The following is a 19,090-nucleotide window of genomic DNA, read 5'->3' as shown; positions in this document are numbered from 1 at the left end:
GCATTCTTTGGCATTGCCTTTCTTTGGTATTGGAATGAAAACTGACCTTTTCCAGTCCTGTGGCCCTTGCTGAATTTTCCAAATTTGTTGGCATATTGAGTGCAGCACTTTCACAGTATCATCTTTCAGGATTTGAAATAGCTCAACTGGAACTCCATCACCTCCACTAGCTTTGTTTGTAGTGATGCTTCCTAAGGCCCACTTGACTTCACATTCCAGGATGTCTAGCTCTAGGTGAGTGATCAGACCATCATGATTATCTGGGTAGTGAAGATCTTTCTTGTATAGTTCTTCTGTGTATTCTTGCCATCTCTTCTTAATATCTTCTGCTTCTGTTAGTTCCATACCATATAACACAAGACAAATTTTTGAATTTCATCCTTTAGGAAATTCCAAAGAAGTCTGTGACAGAAATGTGGACAAAGACCAAATATATTTTACTTATTATAAGTCATAATATTACACACATTTTATTGATTAGTTTGATATTTGTTTATGATTAGACTGATATTATGAATATCAAATACTCTAATCTCATTGAGTCATAGTCTCATTGCATCATTTATATGATACAGAATATAAATATATCTTATTACCACTGAAGTTAACCTTGGTCAGTTGGTGAAAGTTGTGTTTTACAGCTTTCACTACTATAAAATTACCATTTTTCCCTTTCCGTACTTTATTTTTTAGCAATGAATCACTAATTACTGCTCATACTCAAGTTGAGAGTTTAGAGGTAAACTTCATCTTTTGGAGAGGTCAAATAATTTCAAGGCATAATTTTAATCAGTCATAAAAACGAACAAGAATTTTGGGGAGATGGTTTGTGTATTTAAAAATTTCTTTTTACTCCTTAAGGTTTCCACTACTAATTTTAATATTCATCAGTTGAATTTTTCTGCAACTATTACTTGGTTGTTCTAATGGTAGTTTTCTATTTCCCTCCTTGCTTCTACTTTTAAAATTGGAATTTCTCTGTAAGGATTAGCTGTTTTTCTCCCCTTTTAAATTTGTTCAATTATTGATTTATACTGGTATGGATTAATGAATATTTATTTTATTTGGGGTTATGATTCCATACTACTAATTATTTTTGTCTCTGGATTCTCCAGTATTGGCCAGTGGGAACACTTTGGGTTTGGTTCCTGTGTCATTGTTTACAGGTGTCCTCTACATCCTGGAATGTGAAGTCAAGTGGGCCTTAGAAAGCATCACTACGAACAAAGCTAGTGGAGGTGATGGAATTCCAGTTGAGCTATTTCAAATCCTCAAAGGTGATGCTGTGAAAGTGCTGCACTCGATATGCCAGCAAATTTGGAAAACTCAGCAGTGGCCACAGGACTGGAAAAGGTCAGTTTTCATTCCAATCCCAAAGAAAGGCAATGCCAAAGAATGCTCAAACTACCACACAATTGCACTCATCTCACATGCTAGTAAAGTAATGCTCAAAATTCTCCAAGCCAGGCTTCAGCAATACATGAACCGTGGACTTCCAGATGTTCAAGCTGGTTTTAGAAAAGGCAGAGGAACCAGAGATCAAATTGCCAACATCTGCTGGATCATCGAAAAAGCAAGAGAGTTCCAGAAAACATCTGTTTCTACTTTATTGACTATGCCAAAGCCTTTGACTGTGTGGATCACAATAAATTGTGGAAAATTCTGAAAGAGATGGGAATACCAGACCGTCTGTCCTGTCTCTTGAGAAACCTGTATGCAGGTCAGTAAGCAACAGTTAGAATTGGACATGGAACAACAGACTGGTTCCAAATAGGAAAAGGAGTACGTCAAGGCTGTATATTGTCACCCTGCTTATTTAACTTATATGCAGAGTACATCATGAGAAACACTGGGCTGGAAGAAACCCAAGCTGGAATCAAGATTGCCAGGAGAAATATCAATAACCTTAGATATGCGGATGACACCACCCTTATGGCAGAAAGTGAAGAACTAAAGAGCCTCTTGATGAAGGTGAAAGAGGAGAGTGAAAAAGTTGGCTTAAAGCTCAACATTCAGAAAACTAAGATCATGGCATCCAGTCCCATCACTTCATGGGAAATAGATGGAGAAACAGTGGAAACAGTGTCAGACTTTATTTTTATGGGCTCCAGAATCACTGCTGATGGTGACTGCAGCCATGAAATTAAAAGACGCTTACTCCTTGGAAGGAAGGTTATGGCCAACCTAGATAGCATATTTAAAAGCAGAGACATTACTTTGCCAACAAAAGTCTGTCTAGTGAAGGCTATGGTTTTTCCAGTGGTCATGTATGGATGTGCGAGTTGGACGGTGAAGAAAGCTGAGCACCGAAGAGTTGATGCTTTTGAACTGTGGTGTTGGAAAAGACTCTTGAGAGTCCCTTGGACTGCAAGGAGATCCAATCAATCCATCCTAAAAGAGATCAATCCTGGGTTTTCGTTGGAAGGTCTGATGTTGAAGCTGAAACTCCAATACTTTGGCCACCTCATGCAAAGTGTTGACTCATTGGAAAAGACCCTAATGCTGGGTAGGATTGGGGGCGGGAGGAGAAGGGGATGACAGAGGATGAGATGATTGGATGGCATCACCGACTCGATGGACATGGGTTTGGGTGGACTCCGGGAGTTGGTGATGGACAGGGAGGCCTGGCGTGCTGCAATTCATGGGGTCGCAAAGAGTCGGACACGACTGAGCGACTGAACTGAACTGAACTAAAATAATTTGTTTTTTTTTAATTTTCTAAAGTTACTAAACCACAAGAAAATATGTTTTGTATTGTCCCTGACTCTGTCTAGATGCAAAGTTTCTCTAAGGACCCCTGGTTACTTTTAATGAAGAATGGTATTTAAAAACTGATATCTGCACATGGTAGGTGTGTTCTTTGCTACTGAGATGTTGCCTTTTTCAAACCCTCCCTTCAGACAGGGCTTTGTAATGTATGTATGTGTATATCTGTATGTTAATTTACCCTTTTGTATGTGTGTACAAATTTCTAAGTTTGTATGTATGTATTTATCTATGTAAATATATATGTACCTATGTTTGTATATTTGAAAATAAATTTGTATCTGACTCCAATCTAGCATACAGGATTTATGTTGGGAAGTTTTGATGACAAATATAATTTATTTATTGTTGTTTTTGTTTAGTCACTAAGTTGCATCTGACTCTTTTGTGACCCCATGGCCTGTAATCTGCCTGGCTCCTCTGTCCACAGAATTTCCCAGGCAAGAATACTGGCGTGGGTTGTCATTTTCTCTCCCAGGGGATCTTCCCAACTCAGGAGTTGAACCCTTGCATTAGCAAGTAGATTCTTTACCACTGAGACATACCAAGTTATTAGATTTTTCTGTCTTCCTTATTGAGGTTTGGTAATAACTGCTTTTCAGACATCTTTCCATTAATGTTATTATGCTTAAGAGTGAGGACAAGATGGCAGAATAGAAAAAATTTGAACTCATATCCTCTTATGACTACATGAAAATTATAATTAACTGCTGAATGATCATTGATAAAAAGGACAGGAACCCACCAAGAAATATATTCTACATCCAAGACATAAAAGAGAAACCACATCGAGATGGTAGTAGGAGTACTTTCATGATATAATCAAATCTTATACCCCCTGGGTTGGTGACCCAAATATGGAAGAATAATTATATCAAATATGTTATCCCACAGGCGTGAGATTTCTGAGCCCCATGTCAGGCTCCTCAGCCTAAGGATCTGATCAGGAGGAGGATGCCCCAGAGTATTTGGTTTTGAAGCCCAGAAGGGCTTGATTACAGGAGCTCCACAGGACTGGGGGAAACAGAGACTCCACTCTTGGAGGGTGCACACAAGTTCTTGTATCCACTGGGACCCAGGGCAAAAACAGTGACTTCTTATGCTCCTGGGCCAGAGGTATTTGCTGCTCTTGAAGGTGTCCCAGGGAGGTGGGATTGGGGGTGGAAGGAGCATCTCTCCCTAGGGACAAGGACAATGGTGGGAAAGGTATTAGGGAATATTCGTGAGATCTCCTGGAGTTTGACATTTTGGCATCAAGACCTGCTTATAAACAGCTTATAAACTCCAGTGCTGGAATGCCTCAGGCCAAATAACCAACAGAGCATGAACACAGTCTCATTTATTACCAGACAGGCTACCTAAAAGCTTCCTGAGTCCACAACTGCCTCTAGACACATCCCTTGAGTTATGATAATTAAATTATTTAAAATACATAAAACTGTATTGTTTAACAGACTGAAAGCATTTAAAATCATGAGTAATAATTTTTAGTATTTAAGAAATCATTTTGTCATGTTTTAATTGATCAATACATCACTGTTCAATTTTTTAAAGTATTTTTATTTACATTTAAAGTTTCTATTTCTCTTGAAGCTAAAACTAAATTTATGATGGAAAATTTTTAAGTTATATTTACTTTCTTTTACCTATCAAAGTGTTATTAGCTGTATCTTTCTTTGAAAAGGAAGAAATGCTATCCTGCTTTTATTTTTCCTCTATATCATTCTTCCACTTAATGATCAGAACTCAGTTAATGATCAGACAGTTTTGGGTTGCAACCTCATAACCTGAAACATTATGATGTAAGCAGAAATTGACATTGTGAGAATAGTTCAAATAATTAATGCAAACTCCAAAAATATTAGTCTTGTGAGGTGAAGAAAGTGAGTCACCACACCATTTTTTATACTGAAAACTCTATTTCTTATTTCCCACTTTGATACAGATTTACTTTTACATTTCTGTTTGTTTGTTTTTGTTTTCTCAAATGCCTTGGGATCTTGGACTTGAGGGTAGCTTGGAAGGAAGTTTGATTCTCTACTATGTAGGCATTGTGTCCATATTTGAATAGTTTATGACTAACTATAGGTGGACAGCCCTTGTGGCTTACCGTCTTCGTTCTTTCTGTAGCCTCCAAAATTACAAAGTGTTTTAGTGACCACCTCCAATTCTAACTACATGGTATAAACACCTAAAAGGTGGTATGAGTTTAACAAAGTGTTATGTTTCAATAAATATGCCATTGAAATGCACATCTATAGATGGTATTTAACATAGACAAAGTTAAAACATAGCAGTCATATTAATCTGAAATGTTTTATTTTTCCCGAAAATATTTTCAAATTTTTTCAACTCAGTATTCCCCCATGAAGAATCCATCACATTCTTTTAATTTTTTAAATGATTACATAATGTTCAATAATATTATAAACTTATCCTTCCATTACATTTCCTTTTTTTATTGTAATTACAGTAGTACTTTAATTAACACACACATGAATTTTACTTTTATTTCTGTAAGAGTCTTCTGAACGTAATTAGGAGCCTAAAAGTGGATATGTTCCTTATCAAATTATTTTTTAAATGAGCTGTGGTAATTTATATCCTCCAAGACAAAAATAAAATTTTCTTTTTGTAAAATCTTCCAAGCACCGGAAATGCAGAGCTTTACATTAAGTCCAATGTCCTGGACAATGTTACTTAACAGAAGTAGTTGATCGCTATTTAAACCTCATAAATGATTTTTCAATTAGATTTACTTCATCAATCACCTCTGAAAGCTGTATATCAAAATCACCCATTGTGCTGTGAGTTTATAACCTTATCTTTGCAGTTTAAGAGTTTTGCTTTATGTATTTCACTACTATTATTTTTGGTTCATTAATATTTATAGCTGATCTAGCATCCACAGGGTGTGAAAATTTGGGTAGTTAAACAATTCCAAGATGTTCTTTAAAGGCAGTTCTTCCTTCATCTACTTTATTCGATATTTGCTTTGCCTCACAAATGTATTTGCATTTATCTGGCATATATCTGACAACCCCATGCTTTTTCTCCGTTGCTTTACTTGTGAGTTAATCTGTTTTTATTATAAAATATATAGCTGATAGTTTTTCTTTCAGTCTGATTTAAGAGTTTGTCATCTAACAGGGACATTCATTCAAACTTTTATGTTGGGCTTTATTCCTGTCTTCTTATGTTGTGACTGATTAAGCGCCCCCTTAGTTTCATCTCTACTGTAGAGGCCAGGAAGCAGCCACTACCCCAGGCTCTGTTACAGAAAAGTATATTTGTCCTAACAATGCTAAACGACTGCCCACTTCTTCCAGTCAATCATCAGAACTCACTATATAATGCCTATGTATTCCAGTAATTTCCTGAATACCAAGCCTTCTTATCACTTAAACTCTCGTTCCCCTTCAGTTCAGTTCAGTCGCTTAGTCGTGTCCGACTCTTTGCAATTCTATGAACCACAGCACACCAGGCCTCCCTGTCCATCATCAACTCCCGGAGTTTGCTCAGACTCATGTTCATTGAGTCAGTGATGCCATCCAACCATCTGATCCTCTGTTGACCCTTCTCCTCCAGGGTCTTTCCAAATGAGTCAGTTCTTCGCATCAGGTAGCCAAAGTATTGGAATTTCAGCTTCAACATCAGTCCTTCCAATGAATATTCAGGAATGATCTCATTTAAGATGGACTGGTTGGATCGCCTTGCTGTCCAAGGGACTCTAAAGAGTCTTCTCCAACACCACAGTTCAAAAGCATCAATTCTTTGGTGCTCAGCTTTCTTTATAGTCCAACTCTCACATCCGTAACCAGAAAAACCATAGCTTTGACTAGATAGACATTTTTTGGCAAAGTAATGTCTCTTTCCTCTTAGATTTTGTATATTCCATATCTTAAGCTATTTATTTCCCTACACTTCCTTAGTCAATTGTCTCCTATGCACCTTGAATTCCCTCTACATTTGCCAGAACTATATCACACGTTATTTTGATAATATCATTTCTACTTACTTTTTCTAAGTGACATCTAAATATTCTTTAAATAAACCGATATATAGTACTTCTAACTCAAGTGGAGCATGGCTTTCCTATATTTCATGTATTTAGAGACAGAGGTTGCAACTTAAGAATAAAATGTCCTGCTGTTTTGTAGATTTTATTATTCAATTATACCATCATCTCCTAATCTCAAAATTGTCGCCTACAATTCCCTTCAATTTTCACTTATCCGTGGATAACTTGAATATTGGCATTGTCTTCCTGTCCATTTCTATTTCTGTCAAAACTCTCAAAAAGTCATAGCCCATTGTATGATCCACTTATCATCTTGGAAACTTGGTTTCTTGACTTTTTCACACTTACTTTGTTTATTTAGTCCCACGGCCATGCCTTAGGCTACAGCTCACCTTCAGATGATTTTAGGAATATGTCAGGTAAGATAAAATATAGAAAAATCAGGACTAAGGCTGAAGGAAGTTGAGGGAACTATGTCAAGCAGAAGATAATAACCTAAAAGATTTAAAAATCAAATTTCTACTTGATTTAATTAAGCAGAACAAATCAAAGTAACATTTCAGTTGATGTGTTTCTTTTTGTCAACAGTTTGTACATTTTGACTGAGAACAATCACCTCTAAAAACACTTATTTTAAATATCTTATTCATCAACCTATACCTTTTACTTTTTCCAGACTCCTACATTCTGTACAATGACTGGTATAATTATTGAAACTTCTGTACTAAGGGCAATACAAGTGCCCTTGTTGGCCAACATTAAAACCAGGAATCATAGACAATTATCATTATTCTCCAACCTCCCAGATGCAATCTCGGTAATCCTTGTTAAACTATTCAAGGGTATTATGAATATAGTCAGGATCTCAACTCTTGCATCGCTGGTTCAAGTCATCACTGTCTCTCTCTTAAAGAACTTTTATAGGCTCCTAACTGGATCTTCGGAGAAGGCAATGGCATCCCACTCCAGTACTCTTGCCTGGAAAATCCCATGGACGGAGGAGCATGGTAGGCTGTAGTCCATTGGGTCGCTAAGAGTCGGACACGACTAAGCAACTTCACTTCCTCACTTTTCCCTTTCATGCACTGGAGAAGGAAATGGCAGTCCACTCCAGTATTCTTGCCTGGAGAATCCTAGGGACGGCAGAGCCTGGTGAGCTGCCGTCCATGGGGTCACACAGAGTCGGACACGACTGAAGCGACTTAGCAGCAGCAGCAACTGGATCTTACCATCCACTTTTACTCTCTACAATCCAATATCAGAAAAACAGAACCATCTCTTTAAAAAAGTGACAAAAGAATATTCCCATACTTGAAATCTGCCAATGGTTTCTCATTTAATTAGAATTACCTTTAAAATACTTCATATTTTCTGAAAGTTCCTACAAGTTTTAACCACTGTCTACTTCTCTGATGTCATTTCCTATTATGTTTCATTTTATTCTTGATATATCCCAGCTCAATAATCTTCTTTCTATGCTTTGATTATATACCCAGATTTTTAAATTCAATATTGTTATCTCAGAAATTCAAATGCAACTTCAAATTAATTAATTAATTTGTTTCTTCTCCGTGAATGTTCTCTTCCTAGTTCAATATAAATGCCTGATGCAATCTTTGATGCCCAAGGCCTCCACTACAAAGAGGCATCCATTTTCGAAGATCACTGTCTCTAATAAACACACTGCCACTGTACTGTGCTCCGCCATTCAGTGTGTCTGACTCTTTGCAACCCCTGGGACTGTAGCCCGGCAGGCTCCTCTGTCCATGGAGATTCTCCAGGCAAGAATACTGGAGAGAGTTGCCATGCCCTCCTCCAGGGGGTCTTCCCAACCCAGGGATCAAACCCAGGTCTCCTGCATAGCAGGCAGATTCTTTACCATCTGAGCCACCAGGGAAGCCCATGAATTGAGTGGGTAGCTTATCCCTTCTGCAAGGGATCTTCCCGACACAGGAATTGAATCAGGATCTCCTGCATTGCAGGCAGATTGTTTACCAGCTGAACTACCAGGGAAGCCCTTAATACTGGAGTGGGTTGCCACATCCTCCTCCAGGAAAACACACAGCCAGCCACAGACTAAATGAGGAGCCAGGCCTCCTCCCCCAATGAGGCTTCTTTTTTTAAGAGATCTTGGTTGATTTCAATATCTAACCATTTGGGTTAATGTCTTACACACTGTAAATTCCTACTCATTGTTTTAAACTCAGCAGTAAAGCAGTAAAGAGTGAGCCCAAGAAATCCTAGGCCTCCAACATCCTAAATTAAATTTGTTTCTGTTCCTGTTTTTAGTAAAATCTCTTACTTAAGGAGTCAATATCAGGATGATTGTGAATATAGCTGATTTAACCACATGTTTGATTGTGATTCAAGAGCAAATTATGTAGACCAACAAAATACGTGATGCAATGAGAACAAAAGTTAAAATGGCTAAATTATATTCTGTGCTCGTGAATTCAAACTGGAAATCATAAGTCAAATGGTATATACAGCAATAGGAAGTTGATATGAAGGAATTAACAGGAAAAAGTAAAAAGACAAGTGCTAAAATCAATCCCATGGAGGCTCATGGTAATATACTTATATGGAAAGTGATCTTTTGAATAAGACGATACTAGATAGTAAGAAAGATATACAGAACAGCAACAAAAACGTCAAGCTGATCAATAGTAGAAGACAAATGAGAGAAGTGAAGAGATTGTGAAAAGAACCACTCTATATATGAGGGAGTTTGCGAGGAGGATAGAGTACAAGTTCAGTTCAGTTCAGTAGAGTAAGAGAGAGTTCAGTAGAGTAACCGTTTGGTTCAGTTCAGTAGAGTAAGAGAGAGTTCAGTAGAGTAACCGTTTGGTTCAGTTCAGTAGAGTAAGAGAGAGGATGCTTACTCCAAGGTAGCTTCAATAAATGACCCTATCCCCTTTTATAGAGTTTGCTCAGTTGAATGCTTTGCTTACAGGCAAAGGATAGCAATTACTACTTTCTTGTGATTTTTTTTTTTAATTTTTTAAAATTTTGGCAAATGGAACTCTGGTGTAATATTTAAGAAGTATGCTAAACAAACCAATGTTTGCTATCAAGTCTCTTCCTAGATGCTAATCTAACTTGCTATACTCTTTCTACATCACCACTTAGAATGTGCTATTACCTAATTATTTAATTAGAGATATTATGGGTAGCATTAATTTGCTGGATATTTCAAATCACTAGCATATAATTATTATAGCTCCTTTTAAAATTAAATAATATGCATATGAATAAGTCTTGATTTATCACTTTAGAATCTCTTAATATCTTTAAATTAACATCAGACTAACATATTCCAGGTCTAATTCTCAGCAAATATTACAAATCACATGTGTGTGTGTGCGTGTGTGTGTGTTTGTGTGTTTGTCAGTGTTCAAATTCATATAGTTTATAAGTAGAACACTCTTGAACTAAATTTTGGTATGTGGAAGTTGTGAACACTTAAATTTCGCCAAGTTATTTTAAAAATATTTCCCTGTGTCTATGCTTGTAATAGAGTAAGGTGGTAACCCTTAAAGAGGTTGTTTGATTATTGAAAGATATCAGTGTCTCTTTTGATATATATCTTACTGAAATTTCTTTCTGTATGTTTTACATATGAATATATGATAGAATATGTGTTTGTTTAAAAAATACTCAATGACTTCTATTTTGTGAGCCAATGTATTATAATGTAGAGATTCATTAAAAAATAGACTTCCTGTTTCCGATGCAGTGTATAAGAGTTTGGAAGTCATCATTCCATCAACAATTCTTTTCAAGTCTGTCAGAGAATTGAAATCAGAGGGAAGACAGCTACCCCTCAAATTGGAGAGTCAGATAGGTGGATACAGAGAATCACAATTTACCTGAGCAGAAACCCATCGGTAGAAACCTCTATGAGAACCAATACTGGGATAGGAAAATCTCATCTGTAATTGTAGAATTGCTAGAGACTCAGTGAAGTAGTTTGAGAGTTAAAACACCCCCGTGGTAGTGGTAGTTTAGTGGCTAGGTCATGTCTGATTATTTTGCAACCCCATGGACTGTAGCTTGCCAGACTCCTCTGTCCCTGGAGTTCTGTAGGCAAGAATACTGGAGTGGGTGGCAATTTCCTTCTCCAGGGGATCTTCCTGACCCAGGGATCGAACCTGGTCTCCTGAATTGCAGGTAGATTCTTTACCAACTGAGACACCAGCAAAGCCCCAACACTTTTGTAGGCTTAACCTCCCGTAACTTTGCCATGTTTTTATAGTAAAACTCAAGGGGAAAGCCCTCATATTTCCATCAGAGGGAAGGAAAAGCCCAGACATTCTATTTTTAACAAGGCCGTGCCTCCAAGAGAAACTATTTTACCAGAGCCTGAACTAAAGGGTTTTATCAGGACCTGATGGTCCTGGGAGAAGGGAAATACCCAATTACAGCCTCCTGTCTCATCTAGAGTGACGAGCATTTGTGAAGTTCACAACCTAGGGGTACAGGCTCAAAAAGACTGATACCTAACTATAGGGCTATAGAACATTTCCTCTCCCAACGGACTGTACAACCACAAAACTAGTGGCCTATTTTCCAGAGTTACTTTTATCCAGTATGTCATGTACAACTATCAAAAAACAAAAACAAAAAACAAAACCAAGGCACAGTTAAAAGACAGACAAAAAGCACAATCTGAAGAGACAGATCAAACATCAGAACCATAGTGAGACATGGCAGGGATGCTGGAATTTTCCAACCAGGAATTTAAAATAATCATGTTTAATATGTAAATGTAGCTGTGTCTGACTTTGTGAGCCCATGGGCTGTAGCCCACCAGGCTCTTATGTCCATGGGATTTTTCAGGCATGAATATTGGAGTGGTTGTCACTTCTTTCTCCAGGGGATCTTCCTGACTCAGGGATCAAACCCGTGTCTCCTGCATCTCTTACGTTGCAGGTGAATTCTTTACCTCTGAGTTAGAATAGCTATGTTAAATGTAGGCAGAGCACATTTCAGACAAGAAAGGTGCCAGGGGAAACTTGGAATTACAAAATGATATAGGATTCAGTTCTCCAAGAAAATACGTCAATTCACAACATGTACATATGCTCTAAAGTAGAGTCAAATATGTATGTATGTGGGTACATTTTTAAGGATCCCCTTAAATATATTACAATATAAAGATACATAAAATGATAGATAGATGGCTAAATAGATATTATACATATTATCTTACATATGTATGAATACGTGTTTAAAATGCATTTCAAAAACTTAAGAATAAGTATATTTATACATCTTTAGTAATTTGTGAATGTTTTCTTATACCATATAGAACATTAATCTCTAACCAATGTATGATCATCTTAATGCATAATTAAGTATTCCATTAAATCAGAAATTCACAAAGATTTTCATTATTATCATTATCATTTAAGAACAATGAGAAAACATTGTTTTCTAAAATTTGAAGACACGGCAATCAAAATCTAACACAAAATATTAGGAAAAAATCCCATTGAACTGAAAAGGAACAGATTCTATTTTTCAGCCTGCATATTCACAATGTCACCATGAAAAGTATCAAGAATCAAATGAAGACTCAACAATTATGTGAATACCTGGAAGAATACCCAAATAACAATGTTTTATTATAATTTGAAAATGAAAAATGTAGAGGGTCCGATGTCTTTTTTAATAGTTTATTAAAAAACGCTACAGATTTGGTACTGGGATAATAATAAATAGAAAAATCAGTGAATTATATAAGGGGAACACAAAAAGAAAAAGAGAAAATTGAAAGAGTAAGTGGCAAGTTTATTTTACAAACCAATGTGAAGTAGAAATTTAACAAATAGATCAAATACAGTTTTTGAACACCTAAGGAATATGATCAATTATTAGATGATAAAGTTATATGGAAATTAACCACAGCGTGTACAACTGAAAATGTATCTTGCAATGACTCTCTCCTCGTCTTTGTTGGGGACAATATGGTTTCTCATCTCTGCTTTCCAAACACAGGGCTTTCCAGGTGGCAGAGCGGTAAAGCATCCACCTGTTAACGCAGGAGATGCAAGAGACTTGGGTTTGATCGCTGGATCGGAAAGATCCCCTGGAGTAGGAAATGGAAACCCACTCCAGTATGCTTGCCTGGAGAATCCCCATGGACAGAGGAGCCTGGCGGGCTACAGTCCATGGGGTTGCACAGAGTCCGATACGACTGAGCATGTGCTGCGCTCTCTCCAAACACAGATACTCTGTATTTCTCTCTGCATTACAGTTTCTACCCTCTCAACATTTTACACTCTGAATTATTTGTCTACTAGTCTTACTGACATCATGCCATCTCCAGGTCTAGCATCACTTAATTTGCAATGTGGCTCATAAAACTTGCAATATCATTTTGATTTCCTTAAAGATATTCTGTAAAAATATATATGATGGTTCCTCCTCATATTACATGGTATCATATGTTTGATGTCTGGCCCTCTAAGCTAATGCTCGCTGCAATGTCTATTGGTAGATAGTAACTAGTTGCTATAATGAATGGATTTTTTTGCTTGGAAATAAGGCAAACACCATTATTTTCTTAAGCAATATCCCATTCTCCTTTTACTATAGTGAACAAATTCTAATTTAGGGAATAGCAATAAAAATAAACTTATCATTTTAAAGTCCTTTGAAGATAGCCATGAGCACATAATACATTTCTGGCTGAAGTAAGGAAAAGTTTATTGGATCTGTGATCCTTATAAGAAGATACATTTTTAAAACATTTGTCTTTGTAATGAGAAGTATGACAAAGAATAAAGCTAAAAACCTAGATATTAATGCAGCTTCTTGAACAACTTTATCATCCTGAAACTATGTACCTCTGGACTTCGGTTTTATATAAACCCTTTTTTTTCAAGCAAACTCTATTTGAATTTGACATATGTAGACAAATAAAAATCTAACAGTACCCTAAAAATATCTATTGCATTTCACATCATTCCCTATGAAAATATATACCTTAATGTTCATATATGTTGTTATTGTTGTTCAGTCACTAAGACGTGTCTGACACTTTGCAATCCTATGGACTGAAGCACACCAGGCCTCTCTGTCCCTCACCACAGTCCTTCAAGTCCCATCCATACTGACCAACTCTGACATACGTGGTCATTAGAGAAATCAGACTTTCTGAGTGGGGGTAACACACTGTCTCCTCCCCTTAGTGCATCCAGATGAGATGTGATGGGGCTGTTTCTTTCAAATTTCCCAGTACTCAAAGGAACACCCTTTCAACACAATTGGATGTACACAACTCTCATCTTGCTAGCTACTAATTAAATGATGTCAACATTGTACATGTACAACAGTAGTAAAAAAATAAAATTATAGTAGTAAGCAGACAGACAAATAAAAACAAAATGAAACAAGTTGAAATACAAATAATTCTCCAGAATACAACTGCACTGAAAAAGAAAGATAAGACTTCTCTGAGCTAGCAAATTACCAAAGCAGCACAGCCTGTGAGGAAAGCCACTTAAGGGCTGGCAGGTAAATTGTAAAGTACAAACTAGAACTTCAGTGTTCACATACTTAACAGTTAACGGATTGGCTTCAATATTCAGAGATTTCTGCTAGGAAAATTAATGGCTTCTAAGAGGCTGTCCCTTCTCAATAATTTCAACAAATCAAGTATTCACTAACATGGAACTGATATGTGGGGCAGCAGGACATTTAGGCAAAGCAGCTTTCAGGCAGAAAATTCTGGAGGGACAAGACTTCCTGCTGTGATGTTTGAATAGGCAGAGATACTCCTATCTGTTCATGGGGTTCTCAAGGCAAGAATACTGAAATTGTTTGCCATTCACTTCTCCAGTGGACCACGTTTTGTCAGGCCATCTTGGATGACCCTACATGGCATGGCTCTTGGTTTCATTGAGTTAGACAAGGCTGTGGTCCCTATGATCAGTTTGATTAGCGTTTTGTGATTGTGGTTTTCATTCTGTCTGCCCTCTGACAGATAAGGGTAAGAGGCTTATGGAGGCTTCCTGATAGGACAGTCTGGGGGAAACTGGGTCTTGTTCTGATGGGCGGGGCCATGCTCAGTAAATCTTTAATCCAATTTTCTGCTGATGGGTGGGACTGTGTTCCCTCCCTGTTGTTTGACCTGAGACCAAACTACAGTGGAAATAATGAAGATAATGGCGACCTCCTTCAAAAGGTCCCATGCACAGGTGGCTGCACTCAGTGCCGCTGACCATGCAGCAGGCTACCGCTGACCCACGCCTCTGCCAGAGACTCCTAGACACTCACAGGCAAGTCTGGGTCAGTCTCTTGTGGGGTCACTGCTGGTGTGCTGCAGTGTACGGGGTCGCAAAGAGTCGAATACGACTGAACTATTGAACTGAACTGAACTAAACTATCTGGGCTTCCCTGGTGGCTCAGCTGTTAAAGAATCTGCCTGCAACTTGGGAGACTTGGGTTCGATCTCTGGATTGGGAAGATCCCCTGGAGACAGAATGGCTATCCACTCCAGGATTCTGGCCTGGACAATTCCATGAACTGTATAGTTCATGGGGTGGCAAAGAGTGGGACATGACTGAGGGACTTTCACTTTCACTTTAATTCCTCTTTGAGGCCATGTGACCTTCCTTAATCTTCTATGAAATTTTTGTCAGATTCATACCTGGGAACCAATATTAAGACCAAGAGTTAGTGTGATCCTGTGATTTTCCGTTTGCTTTCTCAATCCTCAGCACAGTTGCCTCTGGTACAGATGGGAAATGACTGATGGGCATCAGTTGCTTAGGAACAATATGGAAGAGGCTACTTCTTCAGTGCTGCTATGCACTGAATGGTCCTCATTTCAAGATCCTCAGTGAAGTACAGTTCAGTCACTCAGTCTTTTCTGACTCTTTGCAACCACATGACTGCAGCACACCAGGCTTCCCTTTCCATCACCAACTCCCAGAGTTTACTCAAACTCATGTCCATTGAGTTGGTGATACAATCCAACCATCTCATCCTCTGTCATCCCCTTCTTCTCCCACCTTCAGTCTTTCCCAGCATCAGGGATTTTTCCAATGAGTCATTTCTTCGCATCAGGTAGCCAACGTATTGGAGCTTCAGCTTTAGCAACAGTCCTTCCAGTGAATATTCAAGAATGAATTCCTTTAGGATGGACTGATTGGATCTCCTTGCTTGCAGAGGGACTCTCAAGAGTCTTCTCCAACACCACAGTTCAAAAGGATCAGTTATTCTGCATTCAGCTTTCTTTATAGTCCAACTCTCACACCCATACACAACTACTGGAAAATCCATAGCTTTGAACAGATGGACCTTTGTTGGCAAAGTAATATCTCTGCTTTTTAATATGCTGTCTAGGTTGGTCATAACTTTCCTTCCAAGGAGTAAGCGTCTTTTTAATTTCATAGCTGCAGTCATCATCTGCAGTGATTTTGGAGCCCAAAGAAATAAACTCTGTCACTATTTCCATTATTTTCCCATCTATTTGCCATGAAGTGATGAGACTGGATGCCATGATCTTAATTTTCTGAATGTTGAGCTTTAAGCCAACTTTTTCACTTTCCTCTTTCACTTTCATCAAGAGGCTCTTTAGTTCTTTGCTTTCTGCCATAAGGGTGTGTCATCTGCATATCTGAGGTTATTGTTATTTCTCCCAGCAACCTTGATTTGAGATTGTACTTCATCCAGTCTACCATTTCTCATGATGTATTCTGCATATAAGTTAAATAAGCAAGGTGACCATATACTGCCTTGACGTACTTCTTTACCCATTTGGAACCAGTCTGTTGTTCCACGTCCAGTTCTAACTGTTGCTTCTTGACCTGTGTACAGATTTCTCAGGAGGTAGGTCAAGTGGTCTTTATTTCCATTTCTTGAAGAATTTTCCACAGTTTGCTGTGATTCACACAGTCAAAGGCTTTGGCATAGTCAATAAAGTAGAAATAGATGTTTTTCTGGACCTTTCTTGCTTTATCAGTGATCCCACGAATGTTGGCAATTTGATCTCTGTTTCCTCTGCCTTTTCTAAGTCCAGCTTGAACATCTGGAAGTTCAAGGTTGATGTACTGTTGAAGCCTGGCTTGGAGAATTTTGAGCATTATTTTGCTAGTGTGTGAGATGAGTGCAACTGTGCAGTAATTTGAGCATTCTTTGGCATTGCCTTTCTTTGGGGTTGGAATGAAAACTGTCTTTTTCCAGTCTTGTGGCCACTGCTGTGTTTTCCAAATGTGGTGGCATATTGTGTGCATCACTTTCACAGCATTCATCTTTTAGGATTTGAAATAGCTCAAGTGGAACTCCATCACATCCACTAGCTTTGTTCATAGTGATGCTTCCTAAGGCCCACTTGACTTCACATTCCAGGATGTCTAGCTCTAGTTGAGTGATTACACCATCATGATTATCTGTGTTGTGAAGATCTTTTTCATATAGTTGTTCTGTGTATTCTTGCCACCTCTTCTTAATATCTTCTGCTTCTTTTAGGTCTATACCATTTCTGTCCTTTATTGTGCCCATCTTTGCATGAAAAATTCCCTTGGTATTTCTAATTTTCTTGAAGAAATCTCTAGTCTTTATCATTCTGTTTTTTTCCCTCTCCTTCTTTGCATTGATCACTGAGGAAGGCTTTCTTATCTCTCCTTGCTATTCTTTGGAAATCTGCATTCAAATGGGTACATCTTTCCTTTTCTCCTTTGCCTTGCACTTCTCTTCTTTTCATAGCTATTTTTAAGGCCTCCTCAGACAACCATTTCACCTTTTTTACATTTCTTTTTCTTAGAGATGGTCTTGATCACTGGCTCCTGTACAATGTCATGAACCTCCGTCCATAGTTCTTCAGGCACTCTATCAGGTCTAATCCCTTGAATCTACTTGTCACCTCCACTGTATCCTCAAAGGGATTTGACTTAGGTCATACCTGAATGGTCTAGTGGTTTTCCCCACCTTCTGCAATTTCAGTCTGAATTTGGCAATAAGGAGTTCATGATCTGAGCCACAGTCAGCTCTCAGTCTTGTTTCTGCTGACTGTATAGAGTTTCTCCATCACTGGCTGCAAAGAATATAATCAATCTGATTTCGATATTGACCATCTGGTAATGTCCACTCTAGAGTCTTCTCTTGTGTTGTTGGAAGAGGGTGTTTGCTATGACTAGTGCACTCTCTTTGCAGAACTCTGTTAGCCTTTGCCTTGCTTCATTTTGTACTCCAAGACCAAATTTGCCTGTTACTCCAGGTATTTCTTTCAGTTCAGTTCAGTCGCTCAGTCATGTACAACTCTTTGTGACCCCATGAATCGCAGCACGCCAGGCCTCCCTGTCTATCACCAACTCCCGGAGTCTACCCCAACCCATGTCCATGGAGTCAGTGATGCCATCCAACCATCTCATCCTCTGTCGTCCCCTTCTCCTCCTGCCCCCAATCCTTCCCAGCATTAGGGTCTTTTCCAATGAGTCAACTCTTCACATGAGGTGGCCAAAGTATTGGAGTTTCAGTTTCAACATCAGTCCTTCCAATGAACATCCAGGACCGATCTCCTTTAGGATGGAGTGATTTGATCTCTTTGCAGTCCAAGGGACTCTCAAGAGTCTTCAACAACACAGTTCAAAAGCATCAATTCTGCGGCGCTCAGCTTTCTTCACCGTCCAACTCTCACATCCATACATGACCACTGAAAAAACCATAGCCTTGACTAGACGGACCTTTATTGGCAAAGTAATGTCTCTGCTTTTAAATATGCTATCAAGGTTGGCCATAACCTTCCTTCCAAGGAGTAAGCATCTATTTCTTTACTTCCTACTTTTGCATTCCAGTCCCCTATAATGAAAAGGACATCTGTTTTGGATGTTAGTTGTAGAAGGTCTTTTATGTCTTCCTAGAACTGTTCAACTTCAGCTTCTTCAGCATTATTGGTCGGAGCATAGACTTGGATTACTGTCATATTGAATGGTTTGCCTTGGAAACAAAGGAGATCATTCTGTCGTTTTTGAGATTGCATCCAAGTACTGCATTTCAGACCTTTTTTGGCTATGATGGCTACTGCATTTCTGCTAAGGGATTCTTGCCCACAGTAGTAGATATAATGTTCTTCTGAGTTAAATTCACCCATTGCAATCCATTTTAGTTCGCTGATTCCTAAAATGTTGATGTTTACTCTTGCCGTCTCCTGTTTGACCACTTCCAATTTGCCTTGATTCATAGATCTAACATTCTAGCTTTCTAAGAAATATTGCTTTTTACAGCGTCGGGCTTTACTTCCATCACCCGTCACATCCACAACTGGGTGTTATTTTCACTTTGGCTCTGCCCCTT

The sequence above is a fragment of the Giraffa tippelskirchi genome, chromosome 8 (assembly GCF_054371585.1).
Source record: "Giraffa tippelskirchi isolate mGirTip1 chromosome 8, T2T-mGirTip1v1.2.pri, whole genome shotgun sequence".
In the NCBI taxonomy this organism is placed as follows: Eukaryota; Metazoa; Chordata; class Mammalia; order Artiodactyla; family Giraffidae; genus Giraffa; species Giraffa tippelskirchi.
The sequence above is the reverse complement of the archived record's forward strand: the minus strand, read 5'-3'. Positions refer to the sequence as shown.